This window comes from Clarias gariepinus, chromosome 11 (genome assembly GCF_024256425.1).
Source record: "Clarias gariepinus isolate MV-2021 ecotype Netherlands chromosome 11, CGAR_prim_01v2, whole genome shotgun sequence".
NCBI classification, from domain to species: Eukaryota; Metazoa; Chordata; class Actinopteri; order Siluriformes; family Clariidae; genus Clarias; species Clarias gariepinus.
In genome coordinates this window covers 7,485,951-7,492,387 of record NC_071110.1, presented here as the reverse complement: position 1 = coordinate 7,492,387, position 6,437 = coordinate 7,485,951, and the positions used below count along the sequence as shown (strand labels likewise).

At 42.4% G+C, this 6,437-nt stretch overlaps 1 pseudogene; it reads left to right on the top strand.

Moving 5' to 3' along the window:
* The first annotated feature begins 161 nt into the window (after positions 1-161).
* Positions 162-6,328, top strand: LOC128533258 (uncharacterized; annotated as a pseudogene).
* The last annotated feature ends 109 nt before the right edge of the window (positions 6,329-6,437 follow it).

The window sequence follows — 6,437 nt, the reverse complement described above, 5'->3', positions numbered from 1 at the left end:
CCCCAGCTCCCTTTCAAAGAACCCTACCTCATGGCAGAACACCGGGAACCTGCTCCCTCCAGCCACAGAGCATCGCACAGCGCAGACCTTGACCAACTTGCCAGGCACCTTGATAAATTTATGCCACATCTGCCAGGCAGCCAAGATTTCCAGACTTATGTATGAAAAGTGATCTCCATCTAGAAAAGAGACTCCACATCACTGACCAAGGTAAACTCTGGCTTCGAACAACATCCAGCCCCAAAGTGTGCAGCTACCTAAAGTGTGCAGCTCACCTACCATCTGCTCCGGGAAGCTCTCATCAAAGAATTTGCTGACCTTAAATCAGAACAATGATCCGACGAGGAAACTCGTCAAAAGTCTAAGCTAATCCAGCACAAGCCCAAGCCACAAATGAGCTGAAGCATCACCAATGTCAATCCTTTTAAGAACTGATGAGAAGGATGATTAAAGAGTTGTTCCAAACTGAAAAGGGGGGAAGAATAGACCACTGACACAGATCAACTGTCATATACCTTTCACCACAGTAACATACTTTGGTCCTTCTAGGAAGGTACATACAGATATTTTATTCACTTTTGTAAACAAACACCTAATCACCCTCCTCTGTCTGCACTGCTAGGCCCAACCTCTGGTAGAGAGGAGTTGCTCCACACATGCGACACTAGTTTAGTTTCCTCAACCTATTTGTGTCCTTGTGGCCCTTTCTCTTTGTGTTTGTCTAATTTTTTTTTCCCCTGCGTTTTCTCTTTCTTTGATCAGGGAACTATCTTAACCAAGCTGGAGTACAGCTCCCAAAAATTAGGTTGACTCTTTCCACCCAAAGTGAAAGTAAATCGTTGTCAGCCAATCGAAACAACCCGATTTGGGATAAAGCCTAGCCAAAAGCACCCCATGTCGTTTTAAGTGTTCGTAACCAGACCATACGAGGTAACTAGGTTATGCACCATGGTTCAGTTGGTTATGGAGGTGTTGTTTGTGTCTTGTGTGTGCCTGTTCTCTCTCTCTAGGTTTCTACTTCCAGTGCCCGCTGATGTTCGCGAATGGAACTTCACCGAGCAAAAAGGGGGATATGTAGCGAATAACAGGGCTCCCATAGAGAGAACAGTCAATGGATCACATTCCTGAACACCCTCTTCCAGCATGCATGGCACCATCCTGATAACCTTATCTGGTTTGCTACCTTAAGGGGGACGTCTGTAAAACTAAGAAACTCCACAAGGCCAGATACTTTGAAGTAGACCCCGAAACCGAGGGTGTAAATCGGCGATCCGGTAAACAAAGAAGACAGTTTTACAGCTCCACCCCAAGCTGGGGAGGAAGAGGCCTCATCACACCTGGACAGTCTCTTGACCTCTGGAAGACATGCCTTTCCATGAACAAAGGCATACGGCATGGACACTATTTTAAACATCTTTAAAGTGTGCCAGTAGGGCAAAACGTATTTACATATATTTACTCAGTTCCTTTTATTCCTGTGTATATGTTTGATTAATCTGCATAACGTTCAAGGTGTAATCAGCATTTACAAACCTTTTTATTAGATAAAGGAAGGAATGAGTGGGTAAGATATGTAATGTTTGGTGTCAATCTCAAGCTGGCTTTATTTCAAGAATGTTGGTGGACATGGGTAATTGGTAGCATGAACAGAGCTCATGCAAAATTACTTTTTATAAAGTATTAAAAACTCCAACCGGATGGGTCACACGTGACAGCCGAAACACCCGGCTAATTTATGCATGGAAGGAGGAACCACGTGAGGTGTGGCTAAGCCCTGCAATCACATCCGATTGGATGAATCACCTGTGGGACGGACTGACCCCCAAGGGACAAAAACCCTCAGGAAGTCCACAGAGAAGAAGAAGAGAAGTTATCATCACAACTGCAACCTACAACATCTTCCAAGCAGCTCGGGCTTCCGCCCTTGCGGGCGCTGAGCCGCCGCTGCTGGCGTCATCCGCTCTTCAAGAACTCTCAACGAGACTTCGTGCCAGAACTCCAAAGTCCCGCAACGAAGGAAACCTCAGGAGAAGTTCCAGAGCGCAGCCATCGGTAACCAGGCAACCAACGCCTCACCGAAGGGCTTTCCTGACTGACGTCATCTCTACAACAGCGCACCAACCAACCAGCAACGCCGTGATTCCCTTCGTTGAAGGTGAACCAAAGGATGAGAACGAAACGTAACGCAAGTAAACAAACAATGCTGCATACCTTGCTGAAGTTGGTGCTCGTTTCATAACTAAACCGTAAGATTGAACCCAAGACTCTGCTCTTGTGACTTTCGTTGATCTAGTAACCAGTACTAGAATAACTTCATTCATTTTCACTTGCCAAATTGTTTGTGTGTATGTGTGTGTGTGTGTGCGCGTGCGTTCAAGTAGTGTAGTTTCATGTATCGTAGATTAGTCAAATAAATTCTCGTTTCTTTATAAAGTACTGTTGTCTTGGTCATGTATTTTAAAGTCTAAACATTTGCCCAGATCGTGTTACCTTGCTCATAAATTGCTTAATACTAGATTTTGTGTTATAGCTGTTGGCCATGTGATAACCAGAACTAGTAAGATACACTAAATTGTGCTAAACGCTGGACGGGTAGTCAATATAGTGTACGTAATAAATTTTGATTCAATTAATCAAATTAAACCGAATCGTTAAAGATTCGATACAACTCTGACCCAGAGCTAAACATTACTTATTAATGATGACGGATGCGTTGGCATTGTGTTCACAGTAAAATGTCTATATTTATTGGTGGACAATGCAACCGTCATTCGTTGTCTTGATTATGTAAACCCTACATATTAATGATGAAGAATGCCGGAAACTATTCATGGTCATTATTATGTTAAAACTCTACCTATATATTATGGTGGAGAATGCCGGCAGCTTTTCATTGTCATTATAACGTTAAAACGCTACATATATTATGGTGGAGAATGCAGGCATTGTTTGGCTTAAAAATCCATACAACCAAGACCGTTCACTGTATCTCTTCTATTGTCCAGAAATAGATTAGATGCGGAGAAACAGATTTTTGCGATACTGTATACAAACTTGTCTCGCGGCACACTACTGTGTGAATGAATGAAATGCAACACGAACTTACTTTCGTGATTGGATGGGTCAAAACCACCTTTAGTATTGTACTTTAACAGCCGCTATTTGTCCGACATTTAGTCATGGTTAATGGTTAAAGTAAACTTGTAAAGACGAAGAAATCTCTTTACATTTTAATACTATAAAGATCGCCTGTTGGAACGAAGAAATCTTCCTTCACCGCGATAAAGATTGATTGGAGCGATGTTCCTTCTATCATCTTTTAAAGGCCTTCATAGCGAGCGCTAAAATGCTTGTTTTATTTTCAAGCTCAGCTATATGTTAAAGTAAACTGCAGCTTATAATATTAAACTTGTACTGTAAAGACGAAGAAATCTCTTTACATTTTAATATTATTAAAATCGCCTGTTGGAACGAAGAAATCTTCCTTCACCGCGATAAAGATTGATTTGAGCGATGTTCCTCTTATCATCTTTTAAAGGCCTTATATTATCATAAAAACAGCGAAGAAACCCTGTTTTTAATTGTAAGTGTGTAGGCAGCGAAGAAACCCTGCCACGCATCTTTGTGCAGCTAATTTGCACAAACCCTGAAGTCAAATTAGTGTGTAACAAACAGCGAAGAAACCCTGTTTGTAATTCTTAGTGTGTATGCAGCGAAGAAACCCTGCCACACACACCTTTGTGCAGCTAATTTGTCTCAATAGTGAATCTGCCTGTGCGATGTTCCACTTGAAAATTTACTCAAGTAAAATGTGCGGTTAAAAGCCACGTTTGTTTTTGTGTTTAATGTCGGTATGTTTGTCTGACAAAGGGCTGAGATCCGCCGAGATCTCAGCAACATTGTTGTCTTAAATGTAGTACCAACTAATTTGTGTGCCCTACTTTAACGAGTGGAGTTGAAGTCGTCCAGCTATAAGGAGCTAACTAGTGTTGTTCGGGTTGTTCATTGTTAAATGCGCTGCCATTGTCACTGACCACCCATAACTGTTGAACTAGCACGCTCGTTTAAGTGTACGTAACCATAGCGACGACTGTGACCCGGAAACTCTAAACAACCTCTTCCGGGATAACTTTTAAGTGCGCAAGCGCAGTCCGCCCGCGCTATTTAATACCAGTTGTAAACAAAGCCTAGAATGAGCTACAGCAGTTAGCAAACCTAGCGCGTTTACATTGTAGCCTGTGTGCATGTAGCATCTGTGCTAGTAGCATTTAAGGCTAGCGGTTAGCACATAGCATCTTTCAGTTGTGAATGCACTGTTCGAAAGTTGTTAGTGGCCTAACCTCTTTACACCCAACTTTAACTCACACCAGTGGGTCTTTTTCCTTTTTCTCTTCTGACCCCCTCTTTATTACTTTACCTATACGTAATGGATTAAGCAAAATTAATTTCATTGATTTTGGTGACATCCTGAAATGTTGCTCATTGTCTAATTGTTTTAATCTAAAACTTTAATTAAATTTTATAAATTATTACAGATTCGGTGTTCATTGTACACTGTAACTGTAACTACTTATATGATTTTGATGATAAACATCTTTTAAAAATTGATTATCGACTATCATAATTCTTTTAAATTAAGTAATAAATTAGAAGTCGGGTCTCTAATTTAATGATAGACGATCAATGGAGTTAATAACAAATTGTTCCTACCAATTCTAGTGCTAATTAATGCTCAATCATTAGCTATAATTCATAATTAGAAATTCAAATTTGAAAGTTTTCGCATTATCCACCAGGGCTTTTGTCACCCAGTTTTAACTAACTTGGTCAACCCTGTTAAGTGTCCTCACATTGGTAGGAAACCCCACACTTTCTTTTTCTCTTTTCCTCAGTTTTTCTCCTGGTTTGACTACTGCTGCTATTCTAGGATCGTACCTGTGAAAGTCACAAGAGCAGAGAACGGTAGAAACGTTACATATTGTTGAAGCGTGAATTCTTAAGTTCAAAGGCGCCCGACTCTCACCGTACCTTCCCTTGTCGTGCTGGGATCCTACCTAGCCAAGGTTAAAGCAGGTCAACTAGGAAACCGTCCATAAAATTTTGAAGACGTGTTTAAAAGTGTTTCAATCTGTATATGGTTGTCAACCCTAATGCTGAGTTAACCAATACTGTCATTGTTATTGTTTCTTTCGCCTAGAGAAAATCTTAAATACTAATCACATACTGAGAAACCCCTATCTTGAAACCCCTTTACTTAGGAGCACCCTTCCAAATCAAACTTAATAAAAACAAAAGGGGGAGGGAAAAACAAAATTTGGTATTAAACTTATTCTGCCACAGAAATGCGGTTTCTGTTTGTTTTTCCTCAGCTTAACATTAGCTCTAACCTTTCCTTACACAAAAAAGAAACCTCCTCTTATAGGAAAGTAGAAAATTACAGTCACAGAGAACCACACTCGGCAGTAGCCCACACTTACACATCTGTTTGCTGTGTCTGTTGTTTTTTTTTTTCTCTCTTGTTTTTCTGTTTTGTTTCTTTCTCTCACATCTGTGTCAGTCGTGGTTCTAGAACCCCAGCAAAACATGTCTCGCACCACAGACCTGTCAGTCGCTGAAAAGATCTGAAGACATGGACAAGTGTTGCAACCGACAGCTTCCTACCTAAGGCTGCCGAAACACCAAAGTACCAGACGCCAGACCAGCTAGATGACAACTTAATGAGCCGTATGAGACAAGACCCAAGTCAGTGCTATAGTCCCAATGAACTGTCCAACATCACCGACTCCTTATGTCACACACTCATTGACGCATTAATGCTGCGCAACAGGCACGCCGCCTATCTACAGCAGGAGCTGGCGTGTGCAACAACGCATCAAGCAACTGAAACTGGAAGCTCAGGAGCGACAGAAAGGGGGTGACGAGGTAGAGCAGGACAAAGTGAAAATCACTGTGCTGCAAGCAATTCTGGCAACTACTACACGTGAAAGTGAACAAGGCAAGGCAAACTACGCTGATCTCTCCGACAGGCTGCAGTATGCAAAAGAGCTACTAGAAAAGGCCACGTCTGACCCCAGGGAGAAAAATGGCAGAATTAAAGCCCTCAAAACTCACCTGGACAAGCAAGGAACGAGCTCAGCTACCTCATGCGACAGATGGACCATAGCAAAGAAGAGTCCTACAGCGTCACCGAGGAACTCAAGCCCGCCTGTGAATGGTGCCACGATCCGTCAAGGTAACGACATGCATGCATCTTAACCCTGTTGAGCAGGACCAGGTCCCCTGTTCTTGGACCGATACGTAGTGGAAGAAGCGACGGGCGGGGCGACGCATCCCCCAGCCCCCTTCAAAGAACCCTACCTCATGGCAGAACACTGGGAACCTGCTCCCTCCAGCCACAGAGCATCGCATGGCTCAGAACTTGACCAACTCGCCAGGCA